This window comes from Belonocnema kinseyi, chromosome 6 (assembly GCF_010883055.1).
Source record: "Belonocnema kinseyi isolate 2016_QV_RU_SX_M_011 chromosome 6, B_treatae_v1, whole genome shotgun sequence".
Taxonomy (NCBI): domain Eukaryota; kingdom Metazoa; phylum Arthropoda; class Insecta; order Hymenoptera; family Cynipidae; genus Belonocnema; species Belonocnema kinseyi.
In genome coordinates this window covers 137,341,900-137,360,179 of record NC_046662.1, presented here as the reverse complement: position 1 = coordinate 137,360,179, position 18,280 = coordinate 137,341,900, and the positions used below count along the sequence as shown (strand labels likewise).

Below are 18,280 nucleotides of genomic sequence, written 5' to 3'. Positions count from 1 at the left end.
GTTGAATATAATGCTTACAACCGTGCTCGCAGGCTAGCGCGGATAGACTGACTCGTCGTCGCTTTGCGGCGCCGCGCTCGGGCGAGATTTTCCTATTGTCTCTGATAGACGCGGCAACGAGGCGCTATACTCTAGATGTGACAACGTCGCACTAATACGTACATCGTAACGCTATACATACATCACATATATCATCTTGCTTTTCACAAGCTACATAATCAAATGCAAACACTGAATTGGAATTAGCTTCATTTGGTATTACAAAATCATCATGCTCATTGAAAAGATAGTGCCCAAAACCAGTTACTGAGTTCAGAAGTATTTCTAAAAATTTGTATTTTGGTTGGTTTAATGATTTAGAGTAAACATAAACATTTTCAAATCTCAATCCATTAGGGTGTATTGATAGAGCCAACAAAGCATTTGTATTTACACAGTTGCAAGGTCCACAAACTACTGCTCGTACACTGTTTGGTAGCAAATGCCCATGCCATTTTTCTTTTTTCTCATGTTGTACAAGCGAATCGAAATTATCGATGGGTAGCTTTATAGGTTGTACTTCAAACTGCATTTTGACTATGACTGAGTGGAAAACTATAAATGTCAGGTTTATGTAGGTTCAGTCTTTACTCTGAAAGTATCTGCCAAACAGATATGATTGTTCACGGTGACAAACCTACAGTCAGTCGTAAGCGATTCTCGAAAGAGGCAAGAAGTATCAAAGGTCTGTTGAATAAAATTATTAATAATCTTCCTGCAGAAGCTCTAGCAAGTTTGATCCTTGCAATTTGAATAATGTAAAACTACTTTTAAATTATCAGTGCTATCCTTATAGTAATCTGAATCTTGATATTAATTGAAATCGGTATGCTTTTCTTTATGAAATGTATATAATCTTTCGAGCTAATTACTACGGTAAAGAACCGCACCCATTGCTGTCGAGAGGAGAATTTATAGAGTATGTACCTCTAGTAGTAATTGACTGTTCTAAGCAAAATGAGTCCTTGAAATACGGACCAGTTGATGTTTTCTTCAGCTGGTGCCCAAAATTCGATAACGAACATGGTTCGCCTCTTGAAGTCAAGAAGGAGCATGTGAGGCCTCGAGTGAGCAACAGAAACAATTGTCGAGAATATAAAGTTCCAGTATATGCGGCACTTCTCATTCTTGAAAATTGACTCGATTTCCCTAGAGGCATTTAGAGGAGCGATATTAAGGTTAATGCCGTAAAAGTGACAGAGATGGTAATAAAGCACTCTTAGTGCCGCATTTTGCCTTTGAATGTAGATCGTTCCCGCGTGAGTTGGACAACTAGATAGTATGTGAGCTAAATGCTCGAGGTGTGCATGGCACGCCCTGCAGCTATCATCAGGAATGTCTTGGCTCCAAATTTGGCGACGGTATGTAAAGGTGGAAATAACACCGTCTTGGCATGCAAAAATGAAACCCTCCGTACCAGACTTCAATCTGGGCGATTTAAGGGAAGCAAACGTTAGCTCACAAGACATTGACTGATCCTTCACATTTCTGTGGAAGATACCGTGCATCGTCTTATCTAGGAGCTGTTCACGAAAGTTTTTCTCTTGTGCTTTCTTAATCTGGGCTTTCAGGAGTGAGTACTCGAGATAGATTAGATTTGATGCATTTTGCTCACCCCTAATATTGAAGTTAATTCCGAGTGTTTCAGCAGCCTCCTCCGATGCTTTGTACAGAAACGCTCCTTAGCCCACTTCTTCGTGATTCCTGGCCATTTTAAGAAGGGGGTCTCTTTCATTTGCAACTCTATGTGCTGTACCCAGAATAATCCAGTTGTGAAGACAGTCAAGACTCAAAATTCCGCGACCACCTTCACGGCGTGAGATGTACAGTCGCGGAACGGAAGACTTAAGATAAATGCTTTTGTTCATGTGCATAACCTTTCTTGTCCCGAGTTTAAGGGATTTGAGCTCGTTCTTCGTCCATGGAACTACTCCAAATGAATAGAGTACTACCGTGACGGCCAGCATGTTCGTTGCCGATACTTTGTTTCTCGCCGTATGTTGAATGCCCTTAGATTCAAGAATACCCAGATATTTGTATGATTCGCCTGCAGCCATTGCCTCGATGTTATGTTCGAACCCTTTCTCTAACTCTGCGATCCCTAATTCCCCTCTGATTAAATGCACTGTTCTGCATTTATCTAGTCCGAACTCCATGTGAATATCATTGGAAAACTGCTTTGTGATATCAATCACTTGTTGCAGTTTCTGGCCTGAACTAACGTACAGCTTCAGGTCATCCATGTAAAGAAGATGGGTCACTGGATGACCATCCTCATTATTATGAATTCTGAACCCATGGGACATGCTGTTTAGTGTTTTGCTCAATGGATTCAATGATAAACAGAACCATAGTGCGCTGAAGGAGTCTCCTTGAAATATATCCGCCGTAAAGCCTATTAATCTAGTTATCCTTGGTTATCCATGATCAAAATACTTGATTCTTGCACTCCATATCCTCATCGCATGGCTTAGTAAGTCAATAATGCGTAGACAGATTTTGTAAAGTTTTAGAACTTCAAGCAAATAGTCATGCGGAACGGAAGGAAACGCGAAAGCGTCAATGTATGCCATGTGTAATTTCCTTTGATGCTTACGAGCTTGAGTCATGGCAACAGCGTCTATAGTGACTAGTCTTTACAGCCCCGTGAGTTTTTACAACATCCTTTTTGTTCTTCTATAAGAATGTCATTCTTGTCACAATGAGAATATACCTTATCTGTAATGATAGCTGTAAGACATTCATAAATTGTTAAAAGACAGGCTATCAGTCGAAAGTGATTGATGTCGCGGTAGCGCTTGAGCTCTCCTCTCATGACTTTGACGGCAATGTTGAAAGTAGCATTGCTACTGACAGGGTTTCCCATGCTAAATAAGCTGATAACGAAGAGGAGATGGACTAAGTAGAACACCAAAACCCATCCATGAAAAATGGGGAATATATTAAAGATTTTGAAATGCTTGTCGCTTCCCGAGGATCTTCGGGCGCCCCTGGAGCCACCGCTGGGGGCCACAGCCTGCTGAAGATGCTTTGGCTAGCACTAGCTATTTGCAGCCAACCACCTCGACAGAAATGCCGTGGGAGAGCATCAATTGGGATACCACAATGAAAGAGTAATTGGTGCGTCTCTATTATGAAAGTGCGAAATTTGAAACAAACAAGGAAAAAGGATACAATTTAAGAACAAAATTTGCTGCAAAGTATCCTAATATACAAAAGATCGCACTAGAGATCTTATCGCTAAGGTGAAAGACATCAGGACTAATCTACATGTTACAGAAGACCGAGCAATGGAGATTAAACAACAGGTTGATTTGGTGTGTGAGGAGAGAACATCATAGACTCTTCTTACTTAAATACCCAGAGCTAGCCACAAAAATAAATGAGCAGAATCTGGCAGATCAAAAACGCTCCATATCTGTAAATAGACTGCTTTCGGCTGTTGAAATAGCTGCTATCAAAATAGAAGTGGATCGGCAGCTTCCTATTGATGAGCTCGCCCTGGAAGATATGGATAATGAAGACTTGATTGATGCTGAAGCCATCGGTGCTTGGGATAATGAACAGCATGCACCGGATCCATTAGAACCACATCCGGATATTACTAACGATGATGTGGATAGGGAAATCTCAGAAGAACTAGAGCACCTGGAAAGGAATTTTGGTCATGCTTTACTAGAGTTCAGATATGTAGAACCAACACTGAGGCATTCTGTGCCCAAAATAAACATCAAAAATCATCTGTGTGCACTAATAGCGCATCTCGACCGTAAGGTTTTACCTACGTATTTGAACGTAGCACAAAATGCGATATAGGTGCAAACTCTTGTATACTGTGCAGCTGTAGCAACCGTTAGAACGTTGGGCCGAAAAACTAGGCCTGCAAATGCAGTTTTTGTTCCAGCAAGGGATCGAGATCCACCATGGAAGATCAGGTTGGATATGGATGTCAGCAAAGTAAGGTGCAAATTGGGTCGATTAACTCAATATAAAAAGGAAAGAGAACCAGAAAGCTGATGAGCCATGTTAAAAAAATCATCCACCCTCGGCACATCGAGACAGTAACACCAGCAATATTGGATGAAATTTTAGACTCTCAACGACAGAGACTTGATGTTCTTACTGCCAGACTGCGTCGGTACTAGAAAAGTAATGCAGGAAGGCGACAAAACCAAAACTTTCAGGCAGATGAAAGAAGGTTCTATCGTGAACTGAGAGTAAAGCCAAATAACCACCAAGGCACCGAAGTCCCTCAATTGGAAGATATGACTAACTAATGGTCGGGCGTTTGGGGAAAAATAAACAGATGCAATTTGGACACTGCGTGGTTCAAACTGGAGGATGCAAGGGCAAACAATAGCCCAGAAATGCATCTGACAAACATCACAGCCTTGGATGTTTCAGTTGTCTTGAAGAGGGCAAGTAATTGGAAAGCTCCAGGTCCGGACATGGTGCACAACTTCTGGTACAAGTACCTGACGAATGTGCTATGTTCTGTTTAGCATTGAAGAGTTTTCTCAACTCGCAAACAAAATCAGGGCGATCAACACATATGCCAGTCGCGTCCTCACGTACTCTTTCAGGCTCATAAAATGATCTAACACTGACCTTGAAAAGTTAAATAGAATTGTTCGCGTAGAAATGACGAAGCACCGAATGCACCACAGAAATTCAGGCATTGAAATGGTAGTTCTACCACGACGTTTAGGGGGTAGGAGTAGGGGCGTCACAAGTTATACAGTTACTAGACTGTTTTAACAGAAAACGAAATGTTGCGCTTTACAGAACCATCTGTCATGCGCATTTTGAATAGACGCCCTTAAATTTGTCCTCAGATTCGTCATTGCAATACAGGAGAAGGTTGTCAGCACCAGGAATTATCGCAAACACATGTTACATCAAGACGTGATTGACCGGTGCCGATTATGTGGAAATACCAACGAATCCATCGAGCACGTTATTGATGGCTGTCGCGTAATAGCTCAGAGAGAATATACGCACATACATAATGATGTAGCGGGCATTATACATCAACAACTTGCCCTAAACCTAGGACTCTTAAAAGAATGGGTGCCCTTGTATAGATACATTCCAATGCCCGTTTTAGAAAGCGAAGATTACATCTTATATTTGGATGTTACTATCCAAACGGATCATTACATCCGGGCCAATCGACCTGACATAGTGATGCGAGAAAAAAAGGTGGAAAAGTCTACATCATTGACATTGCTTGTCCGCTTAACCGAAATTTGCAGTCAACCTATACAACCAAGATCCACAAGTATAGCGAGTTAAGGCATGAAGTAAAGACCATATGGAGGAATGTGAATCGTGCATCCATTCATCCCATTGTGATTTCGTCTACAGGCAATTTGCACGCAAGATGCACTAAACATTTTGAAAATTTAGGAGTGAGTAGGATATTGGCAGCAGCTCAGAAGGCGGTTTTATTAAACACCTGTCGCATTGTAAGAAACTTTCTTGATCATCAGGAAGCGAGCGACTAAAAACCCGTAAAGTGGCAAACGGTAGCTCTAAGAAAGCATCCAGAGGTGACTATTGTCACCTCCAATGCTCATGGCCGCTCGTAATTGTATACCTACAACATCACCGCAGGAGGTTTCAACCGTCGTATTAAATTATTTGAATTAAGTTATAACATTCTAATCTCATCAGTCACTTGACTTACTCCGTGGCTATGATGTATCACCGGGTTTACCCGAGTCAAAGTTTAATAAAAACACAAAATAATAATAATAAGCGAAAATAGTAGATAAGCGAATGATTGGTTGGTGAACATCGTTGAAAATGGAATATTCGGTCTGCTGGATCAGGATGCATCCAATAGCTACATCAGTTTAGGAAAATGATTAGCATTGAATTTTTCAATTAGAAGTAAATTTGCTATAAAAATTTTATTTTCAGGTTGCACTAAATAAAAAAAATAACAATTCAGATTCAATCAATTTTCTTTTATTTACAATAACTTGTATTTTACAAACAATTGTACAGTTTTTCGATTTCTTCTTCCAATTTACATATATATTAATTTTGTTGCTATTTCTAATCCTAGGTATCTCTCTCTCTCACTACTCGACTTATATATCCACATCACTCATCATATTTATCACCTCGCTTTCTTTCTACACAATATTACAAGTTTTTTAGAATCGCTGTACATAACCTCAACTCTCCTTCGAGAATTGAATTCTTTTTTTTTGGAAAATGAACATTAGTTTTTATGAACATCCATTGCCTCCTGTGATTGGATTTTGTAGCCCCAAGGAAGTGTATCGGTTGTACGAAGAAGCAGCATCCTCTTATCATCTCGTCAGCTGAGGGCGATCTTGATTTGCTCAATTGAGTGAACTTTATGTTTTCGGCTTCGAATTAATCGTTGAGGTCGAGTGAGAGTTTGATAATGTAGCAAAGTTTGCCTATAGTCGTCAAACGTAATTGTCCTCAAAATGGACTCTTTAATCCCTTTGGCTTTCTTTTTCTTTCCTTCTTCACCCAAAACTTTATAAGTATACAATTTTGACCTTAGCCCCACAAATTCAGTTAGCAGCTATGAAAGTTTGGTTTGGCAATCAGAGCTTTTGCACCCCATCTTCTCTCCTACTTTGTTACTAATCTAGCATCTTTATGCTTCCTTACGTTCTCCATGGTCTTTCCGAAGACAGAGTTGTTCATGAGTTTGGAGAAATTTTTTTTCAAATTCATTTTTTGCCTTCTTTCTCAAATGAGTATTCAAATCAATATAGGCTTTTAGCCATGTCTTTTACTTTAATTCTAAAACTCGAAAAATTTTAGCAAGCTTCATTCCCATTTTTAAATACTGTTTTAAGTTTTGATCATGGAGAACGTAATTCGTCTTTGATTTCAAATTGGTAATTAGTTTCGGGATTTTAGATGTTGGAAGAGGAGGTACAGAATGCTCTGGGCATAATGGTAGGTCTTTATGCAAATCATGGAGTTCTTCAGTGTATTCCCAATCTACTTCAAGAATGTAACGTATTTCTGAATCACCGGGAATGTTGAAAAAATTTGGTTCCTTTTCAAAATGAGTGAATAAAATATAAATGATATAGAGCTCGGGTACATTTTTATCAAAATTCGATCCCATGAATCTATTATTTGCTTTCTCATACCTATTGGAGCACTGAGAGACACCACCTCTTATTGCTCCTTCAACAAGGAATAACATTTATATATCTGTTAATAGATCGAGTTTAATTCCAGTATACTTTAACATACCATCGAAAGAAAGCCCTGGTACTGTATAGTAGTGTAATGGATCCAAATCATAAGTGTCAAAGCAACGACATCCGACACTTTCAAAAATGTGCCAATTCTCAGCATAATCGTATGAACATACGTCTTTTCTTGTTAATAATTCAAATTCATCATCATTTTTTAATATTTTCTTGCAATAAATTTTTCATCATTGCTAAGATTTGAAGCTAATTTTGAGAGTCTACTTGGCATAAATCGAAAAAAGTAAATGAATCTGAGTTTAACTTATGTATTTTGCACCCTTTTTCTGAAGGATATATATTTTTCCTTGTTGATAGGTGATAATTAGATAGGTGATAATGAGACATCATCTCAGTTAAAATTTTGTTCGCAAATATGACAAACTTTGGCGTTTTGAAAATCATGCTCTTGCTTTAATGTTAAAAGTTCCATTGGAACTGGATTTTTCAAATAAGAATCAACTTTCTCAGCTAACTTTTTCAACTCACAGACAAACCACGTGATGCGGTCCTTTCCACGATAAACTTGAGGTTCAGAATGTGAATCGTCAAAACTGCATTTTGTGTAATAAGCAACACTTGTAAGTATATGTTTCTGATCAGTATTTCCATGCATATTGGTAAATGGCTCTAACAACACTCTGTGTCAGCATATACTGCAAATTGAACCCTCTCTTTGTATTTATAATTTTCAAATTTTTTAATGTTGTCCGCTTCTGTGGGATGTATTAATGTGCAATTACTATTCAGATTATCACAATCAATTCTATGTTTTTCCAGAGATTTCTCAAATCTGAAGTGGCACAATAACCGGTCCAAAAGTAAGTGTGATGATCATCTTTTGCTATTTATGAGATCACTAGTCTAGATAGATTTTTGATTAAAGTAAAATGAAACACTTCTACATCTGAAGCAAAGTTAGTATTTTCAATCATAAGAAGGTGAATAGTAGCTTTTTTAGATTTTTCCTGGCTTATAAAAACTGCAACAATCTCCTCTTTCTTACTATGTTGAGCAGACTCTAATCAATACACATTTATACCTAAGCCGTTCAATTTCTCAAATTTTGAAATATCCTCAAGAATAATTGGAAATTTAATGTCATTATCTTTGAGTTCTGAACCATCAAGCTTAGGATATGAACTGGTTCTTCCTGCATTTTTTTAACTCGGTGAAGAGCTGCCATTACTGAACAGAGAAAACAATAAGAGTCTTTATTTTTAATATTAACCACAGCTTTTTTTCTCTGTATAAAATCGGGTAATTCATTGAAAGTTGAAGCTCCAACTTGAAAAAGGGCGTATATATTTATGTTATCCGTTAAGCTGATAATTTCTATTAATCTCCACCCTGAATCTGATGTTTTTAAATCTTCAATTTTAACATCAACTTGATGACGATATTTACCCTCAAACCATTCACCAATATTCGTAGACGTTAGAATAGGATTATTTTTAGTGCAAACACTTTTTGTCTAGATTTTTTCTGCCCCTCCCAGTAATGCCCTGAAAATACCTGTGAATTCAACGCAAGCTTTGATATTAGCTTTAATATTAATTTCATTTTTAATTCGAGGAATACACATGCGTTTACAATCATCCAAAAATGTATTTAAATCTTTATGAATTAAGTTTATTATAAGTCCCGTTCTTCTTCGTGTTCGAAACGCACTTGCTACATCACCCCAACTCACCCTCTCACTCAGTGTCTTCGAAGATTTACTCATACCAGTTCCTGCCTTGAGCAACTTCTTGAATTTTCTGCTTGCAGTCTTCAGATCACCAATTAACGTCATAATCGCATTTTTTTGACCCACAGACAGCAAAATGTTCTTCTTCAATATTTTGTTTAAAATCCGGATGTTTTTAGTTCCAGCCCTCGTCCACAATCTAATTACATCAGCTGCTGGGTGTTGCTTCTCGAGTATAATTTGATATCCAATCTTCATGATTTGTAGAACTTTTTTACATTTTTTGAAATCCATTTTTAACTTTAAATGGAATCAGCGACGCTTATAGAAACACTGTGTAGATTTACAGTTATTTGAGATTATGTAAGTCTTGTTATCAACTGATGACACTTATAGAAACATTATATGATATTATACGCCCCTGTCAGCAAATATCAAAGGAAAACGTTTAATTAATTTAGTTCACATAGATAAGGGTTCCAGGAATAAAAGATGACGACATCAGAATTGAATTTTGTTTACCGAGAATTGTTTAACATTATATGAAATATAACGCCCATGTAGGCAAATATCAAAGGAGAACGTTTAATTAATTAAGTTCACATTGATAAGGATTCCAGGAATCGACGATGACGTCATCAGAATGGAATTTTGTTTACCGAGAATCGTGTTCGAACCTACATAAAAAGCACGATATAATGCCTTATTTTCTCAGTAATACATGTAACATGATACCACTTTGAAAGAAAAAATTATGAGAATTTTATGTAACTTGCATCTCATTGTTCTTTCCATATTAAATTCCTTAACACCTATAATCTAATTTTATCTCTGACTCATAGTGTAGGCGCACAACAAAAGCAGTCATGAGTCATTGATGGTGTTTGCAGATCTTGGAAATTTTCAATGACGCACCATTGCGATGAATATTTAATACATAAAAATTATATTATTTTGGGGTGAAAAACTTCAAATCCGAGAATAGCAGGTATTAAATAGCCTAATATTGCGATATCGTGTATCAATTTATCTCCTATTCCATATTTTTGGGGCTGAAGAGATCCATTCCCATGATTCTTAAAAATTGATTTCCAATATCGATAGTGTGCATCGGATACTTCAAAACTGTGATTCGTTAGTCAGCACAAGGAGTGAAACCAATCTAACAGCCTTCTGCGCTCTAGCCGCAAGTTTGCTTTTCGTACGGAAAATGTGAGCCAGAACCGGCCTTACCTATCTACTGACCTTCATAATAAATTCAGCAAAATTTATGATTATTTCATAAATTTGCTGTTTTCTTAAACAAATTTAACAAACAAATGCATTATTCGGGAATCTGTAAACGAAAAAATTCGTTTTTTTATGTCATTAATTTCACGAAATCATTTATTTATTATTATACTGGTTTTATCCAAATATCTTGCAATATAATTTTAAAAAACGTAAGTTTATGAAAAATTGTAGAAAACATTCTTTGAACAAATAATTTGTTTATCATAAATTTTCTTGTTTATTCTATAATATTGGAGCATATTTAATTAATGTTACTCTATAAAACCTAGAAAATTTCATGATAGAAATAATGGCCATTTTGTTCACCATATTTTTTTATGTCTAAAAAAATTGAAAGCCTGATTTAAAATATAAAAGAATATTACTAGAATTCTAATTTTAAATTGTATAGGTTATTCACTTAAAAATATTATTAGATAGAAAATTTAAAATAACTAAATTTTGAATGCTTAGTTCTCGCATAGTTTTTCTAAACGAATTGTTTTATTTTATGCATAGATTAATTTGGAAAGAGGCTTGTAAAAATTGGGAAGCTATACTTTGAAAATATTCAGTGTTAGATATGATTTTGGAATTTTTAGATTTTGCAGGATTTAAAATTGCCTTTATTATATAGTAAAATAGTTACATTTTTAATATGTAGCAGTATTTAATTAATAATTTTGAATGTTTCATCTTAACATTTTTAATTATAATATTGTATCACAAATCAAAAAAGGTTTTTTCATTTTTTTGTATGCTGGATTGTCTGTCAAGCAAAAGGAAGTTGAATACATATATTCCCACATTATAACATGCAGTAAATTTCAAAAAATTGTGTGATTGATTACAGAAATAATGTTGGTGGAACCACTAGCCCTTTCCCACCTCTCGTGGGTGTGGGAAAGCATTCCTGTGACTGGTCACAGAAATAATGTTGGTCAAACCCCTTACGTCTTTCCAACATCTCGTGATGGGGCTGGAAGGCACCTCTGTGACTGGTCACAGAAACAATGTGGCTGAAGACTCTACGACTTTCCAAAATCTTGTGGGGGCGGGAGGCCACCCCTGTCTCTGGTCACAGAAATAATTTTGATTAAACCCTTTACTCATTCAATCAACGCGTGGTGGGGCTGAAATGCACTATGTGACTGGTCACAGAAGTAACCTTTGCTAAGGTTTTTTAGTCTGGTAAACTAACTAGCAAGATGGCGGATATTGATGATCACACAGTAGCATTAAACGATTGGGGAAACAATTATTTCTAAATATTTTCTCCAGAACGTAAACAAAATTTTATAAACCAATCCACTATTCGAAAACTTTTTTACTAAAATACATTTCGCTTTCACGAAATCTATTCAAATTGCATTAAAAGTAATGTGCTGTCAAAAAAATCGATTTTTGCAACGTTTGTCTCCATGTTTAAAACAACTTTTATAGACAAATGCCAGTATCAGCCATTTATGTACTAAAATACGTTCTGTTTTCACTGAAACCACTTCAAGCTTCTTTCTCGAGTGCTTAGCAGTCATTATTAGAAATTTTGTTTAATTATTATTACTATTATTATTAATTGTTACTTTTATACTCAAAGCCCTTGAAATTTCAATTATTTTTAGTAAATTTAAAACATTTTGTCATTAAAATTCGGAAATTGTTATTAATTGTGTATATCTTAAATAATAATTATTAACAATTTATTAATTGTTAATTTCATTATTAATAATATTTATTAATATTATATAAAAATAATATTAGTAGTAAACCTATAGGGGCTCTGAGACACTACTGCGTAGTTCCAGCTGCCGCCGATAAATGGCGCCACCGGTCAGTTTCAAGCCGCCGGTAACTGCTCGGTCGGTAAGGCAGATCTCTTCCACGTATCTATGACCAAGCCGAAAATATGGGTTCCTGTTTTACCGACCATATATGCCATACTCGTATATATTGCTAACTGTCTATACTTTGCAATAAATTGGTAGAAAATAAAGTGCACACGTATATTTCTAACTCAAAGAGTACGGTTTTAGTATTGCACCGGAAAGGAGTACTGAACTACATATACTTTATATATCTAATCTGCATACAAGTCTATTTCGCCTTTTCGAATCCTCCTGCGGTTGCCGGCGCAAACGCAATGCTGTCAACGTACTTTGCGCTGAGTGAGCGAGAAATATACGTCTGCTCCCTTTTTTTGCCACAAATCACTATTTTGGTAAAATGCTTATTTACCTAGTGTCGATGGAAGCAAGAAGGAGTAGCCCGAACCCTGCAATACAGACCGTAATATCCTAGTTTTACTTGGATCGGGGATTCCACAGAGTTCTCGAAATTTCTAGAAAGATAGTCGGCCAAAGTGAGCTAGGTGATTGTCGAAGCTTCAAGACACATCGACCTCATATATAGGTAAAATGCTAATTTATCTAATGCTAATGGAAACGAGATCCGGTGCGAAATTTGAAAATGTAACCTAACGATGTGTGTGTCTCCAGCGCCCAAATTTAATTGCAACCCATCGTTGTCTTTAATATCCATCGTTATTTCTGAAGTAAAATTCCATCACTGAAGTTTGCTGAAGAGCGATATTTGTATCAATGATTAATGCGAAATATGAAAATGAACCGATTGTACACAGAGCTGTACACTTCTACTGAATCCATATGAGACTTGTAAATATTCAATAAATATTCAATCACTCATACGAGGTGTGTTCAAAAAATAAGGTGACTTTATGGTTTTCTCAAAAAATATTCATTTATTCCTCAATATTTATGTTGTCCCCTTCAAAGTAATCCCCCTCAGATATAATACACTTGTGCCAACGCTTTTTCCAATCATCGAAGCACTTCTGATCATCATTTTGTGGTATAGCCTTGAGTTCTTTCAGCGATGCAGTTTTTATCTCCTCAATCGTTGAAAATTGATGTCCTTTCATGGATCTCTTCAGCTTTGAGAAAAGAAAAAAGTCACCGGGGGCCAAATCCGGTGAATATGGAGGCCGAGGCATACCTGTGATGCTGTTTTGGTCAGAAAATCTTTCACAAGCAACGATGAATGAGCAGGTGCATTATCGTGATGCAAAAGCCACGAATTGTTTTTCCAAAGTTCCGAACGTTTCTTGCGTATTGCCTCTCGCAAACGGCGCATAACTTGAAGGTAATACTCCTTATTGAGGAGCTGAATTCCTGATGCACTACGCCACGGTAATCAAAGAAGACAGTGAGCAAAACCTTCACATTTGACCGAACTTGACGTGCTTTTTTCGTCTTGGAGACTCAGGATGCTTCCACTGAGACGATTGGGCTTTAGTTTCGACGTCATAACCATATACCCACGATTCATCCCCAGTTATAACCCTTTTGAGAAAATCAGGATCATTATTGACTTCATTCAACATCTCCAGAGCGATGGTCATGCGATGGATCTTTTGATCAAAATTAAGCAGTTTTGGAACAAATATCGCTGACACACGTCTCATGCCCAAAACGTCCGAAAAGATAGCATGGTATGAGCCAACCGATATGCCAACATCTTCAGCAACTTCTCTGATGGTAATTCGGTGATTTTTCAACACCATTTCTTCCCCTGCTTGAATGTTTTTATCTGTTGTTGACGTGCTGGGACGTCCAGGGCGAGGTTCGTCTTCGACATCCTCTCGGCCTTCTTGGAACAGATTGTACCACTGATGATCAACATTTCGAGAGTTTTAGAGCACTGGATCACATTTTTCACACAAAATATAATGCAAACTCTTTGCTCCATTTTTTTCGAAAGAAGAAAATCGCCGAGCACACCAAAGCCTTCTAACCTTTTACGCCTCTGCTAGAAAAACAACACGAGCTATATAGTGAAAACTGTGAACATATGATCGTGACGAGCGTACCAACACAACAAAATAAAAAATTAAAAACTTGAATGTACGTGGCACGCGAAAATTGAAAAGTCACCTTACTTTTTGAACACACCTCGTATGGTTGGTAAATACAGTTTGGAGGAGGACAAGGTTGCAGAATGAATATATATGATACTTATGGATATGCAGTATAATTGTAAATGTCCAGTAGTTTTCTATGACACATCTATAGTATTTATGGATGCGATGTAGCATTTGACAGTACATAGAGCTGTGCAGTGTAAATATATGTTACCTATAGCTCTACAGGACAATTTGTCGGCAGCGAGGCTAAGTGTTACTGCTTTGATGCATTCTGCAATATGGTTCTGTTCAAAACTAAATGCAGGTAAAGCAGTGACCAATCATTTGCAACCAAAGGATAATGGTTCATATTTATGCTAAGATGATGGGTCATATCTGTGCTAAGATACCACTGTCGGTAAGTACTCACCGGTAGCATATGGCATCACCATAAAGTCAGTTAAAATTAAGGGAAATTAAAAATTGGCGGGAAATTTAAATGTGTATAAGATTAACACTTTCAAAATGACCAAAAATAATTTGCCCACGTGTTGTAAAAGTTAGAAATATAAGCCTAGCTAACCAGACGATCAGTCGAAAAATGTATTTGTGACCTTTCTTGTCTAAATAGCTATATAAATTATATTATAGACAAAAATATATAAAATGAAAATATTTTTTACATAAACAACAAAATATATCTATTTCATCGGTAAACAATTTTTGTCTTTGAAATGTTTACTTATTCTCATAATACAGTGAAACTCTGAGTCTGGACGGGGTTTGGGGCTGGAGGAAGTGGGGAATTACTATACCATATATCAGGGGTTCACTGCACTTGTGGTGGATGTGATGGTGGTGGTGGTGGTGGTGGATGTGGTGGTGGTGGATGTGGTGTTGGTGATGGTGATGATTTAAATTGAACTATTATTTGAATAAGTTTAAGTAATATCTAATCTTGCTGACTAATAATTATCTCAGATAAGAGGTTTTAAATAAATTACAACCTTTGACAACCTTGAAAGTCTGTTGATTCAAGAAAAAATATTAACTCAATTTCACAACATAGATTTTCAATTCAGCTTAACAAAATAATAGCATAATGTAATCACACAGATTAAACATAGTTAAACCGAAATTCACAATGGTTATGGTTCCTAAAATATTATGTTTCTTTGACGTAATATGCGCATGATTGCTCGACACTCGGGACAATATAACGAATGATAGCAGTTAATCAGCTCACTAAATCCATTTGAACTCTCCTCCTTCTTCTCCACACCCTTTTCATTGTATTTAACATCACCAACAGTATCATTAACATCATCGTCCAGTTCCGATTCTTGTTGATCTTCCTGCACTTTTTCATTATCATCTTGATCTCCATCTTTCTCATTCATGTCATCCTGCTTTTCGTGTTTTTTCTTTGTTTTATTTTCCAAGAAAGATTCAAACTTATCATCATCATCATCATCATCATGATATTCTGTTTTTTTCTGAGAGAGCCACATTTGCGCTTTAAGGCGTACTGTATTTTGGTTACTATTTGACTGCTACTACTCTTATCATTTTGTCCATTGCTGTTATTATTTTCAATCTTTTTTTTATATTCTGTCAACCTGAGAGCTGTTAATTCATGATGTCACTCTCGTCATACCCAGTCAAGTTGACGAAGATTGTTTGCTCTCTTGCATCTGTACATCTGATGGCTTTTTAAGGCTTCACCTCGGGAATAAACTTTTATACAATCTTGACAAGTAGAAGTCCTCCTACTGTTGCACAACATGTGAATGACATTAAATCAATAAAGACATAGTTTATATAGCAGCGCATTTATCAATTTGACAGTAGTGAAGTGGTGATAGTGGTGGTTCAGTGTTAAACCAAAGTCGAATCAACGTTAAAAACAATGCTAAATCAACGTTGAATCCACGATGTACAGAGTTGGCACAGGTTGTGGTTCTGTTAATGGGTCACTTACTTTACTTAAAAAATATATATAAAAAAATTTGTCATAAGGATAACCGCAGGATTTCGCCGGGAGCGGGTGCTCATCTGGAAAATTGCACCCGCTTCCAGCCTTACGTAATTCCTCAATAATAAAGAGGATTTTATTAGTATAATTCTCGTTTCCCCTAGTCTGGAAGGTTAGGAGCAAAGGAAGACGATCAAAGAGCATGATAGAATCATTATAGGAGGGATAGTTTGTGGTTAGGCTTTTTCTCAATACCTCACATTATAATAGAGAACCAAGATCTTTAGAGTGCCGTTTGCGTGGAAACAATTTCGCAATCATTTTCTTTCACTTCTTATTATTTCTAACACGAATAGGTTCAGAGGGATAGTAATGCTTCTTGTGAGCGTTTCCGTTGATGAGAATTTATTTATAGTAATATAGGCCCCTCAAGCTTATGTAAGACTCCTCAGGTGCCTCTCTCAATAATAATTCGAGAAGGCAAATTGTTTTCAAGTACTTTCACAGTGGGCACCGGAACATCTTGAAGACGTCCTTAGCACGTCTTTAAATGTCCTGGGACATTCTTGGACATTGGCATCTAAGCCCCAGGATCGTTATAAAGACAGCTTTAAGACTTCCTAAAGACGATCTATGTCTAACCTAAAGTTATCCCAAAGATGTCCTCAGGGCTAGTCCTAAAGAGGCCCCAAAAAGACCTATAAGAGACATGATTATTTTTCCACGCTAAATAGTGAAAGACCTCTCTGTGGGCACCAGGACATCAAAAGGACATCATAAAAACGTCTTTGTATGTCCTACGACATTGTGAGTATAATGTGAGCCATTAAGAGTATGAAATTCAATGTTGAAACAGAATATTATTGTAGGGTTTTAAAAAAGTAAAATTTTTTCTACCGATTATTTTTATATCGTGCGTTGCTTGGCTTAGAATGTTAATTATCGTTTGATTTTTGGGTGTTTGAAAATAATATAGCTTTAATCATTTTGCTTTTATCGAAAAATGTCGTTGAGATAAATTGTTCGTATTTCTGAGCACTACGGAAACCCATAAGGCTCCCAAAAAGAAACATATATTTACTCCTGTGTTTTTTTCAGATCATGCGTTGTTCGGCTTAAAATGTTAATTTTCGTTTGTTTTTTAGGATTTTGAAAATGCTATAACTCGGACAGTTTTGGATTTATTGAGAAAAGTCGTATGAATAAATTGTTCGTGGTTCAAAGTACTATGGACAGCCGTAAATAGAATTGCCAAATGTGGAAAAAACATGGTTTCGAAAATTTTGGAAATGTGATCAGTCTTTGAGTTTTTATACAAAATAGCTGGTTAACGAAGTCGTTCCTTCTTCTTGAGCCCTAAAAAAGTGTGCCGAAGCAGAATCCAATCTGATCAATCTTTCGATAGTCATCGTGCCTACAGAATACTACAGACTACAGAGAGACAAACAGACAGACACCTTCATAAAAATAGTTTTTTTCTGATTCAGAGAGTCTTAGAACGTGGAGATTTGATGAAAAGCAACCATGTCAGATTTTACACAAAACCAATACAATAATCTTGTCACCCCCATTTAAAGTTCTTTTAGGCACACCGTGATCAGTAGTACCGGGCCACTATGGACAGACTACCCCCTCCACTTTCCTTTTCCCCCTTCACCGCACTATGGCGCCGACCCCCTCGCCGTGGTGGTGGGCTCCACCCTCACCACTATGGGACACCTGTTTGCAGCCGTCTTAAGGGTGGGCAATCTGACACGCCCCTAAGAAAAGTTTATACACACACACACATATATATATATATAAATAATAAGTGGTCAATTCCGACAATAAAGTTTGCGTACATGATGCAAGATCTGCACCCTTACAATATTTACCGCCACGTATGCGCTGTTTCGATACTCGAGAAATATTATGTTTGAGTTTGTTTTTTTTTAACAACTTTTTGTAAAATTTTCGCACAAGACAGTCATTTTTTTCTAAATTATTCGTAAAAAAATTATTAAAATCAGACAGAGAATAACCATTACACATGCAATGGAGAAACATAATGCAATATTGCCCACAAACATTCGAAGTCGCAGTTTGTAGTCTCTTTGTGTTCCACCTGTAGAAGGTACAATTTCCCCGTA

The 18,280-nt window shown here is 36.7% G+C and overlaps 1 protein-coding gene across 2 annotated transcripts in view; it reads right to left on the bottom strand.

The window, feature by feature from the left end:
- The window catches only part of LOC117175699 (protein stoned-A), a 78,043-nt gene that overhangs the window by 17,531 nt on the left and 42,232 nt on the right, over positions 1-18,280 (bottom strand). The gene's annotated exons all lie outside the window — the stretch shown is intronic.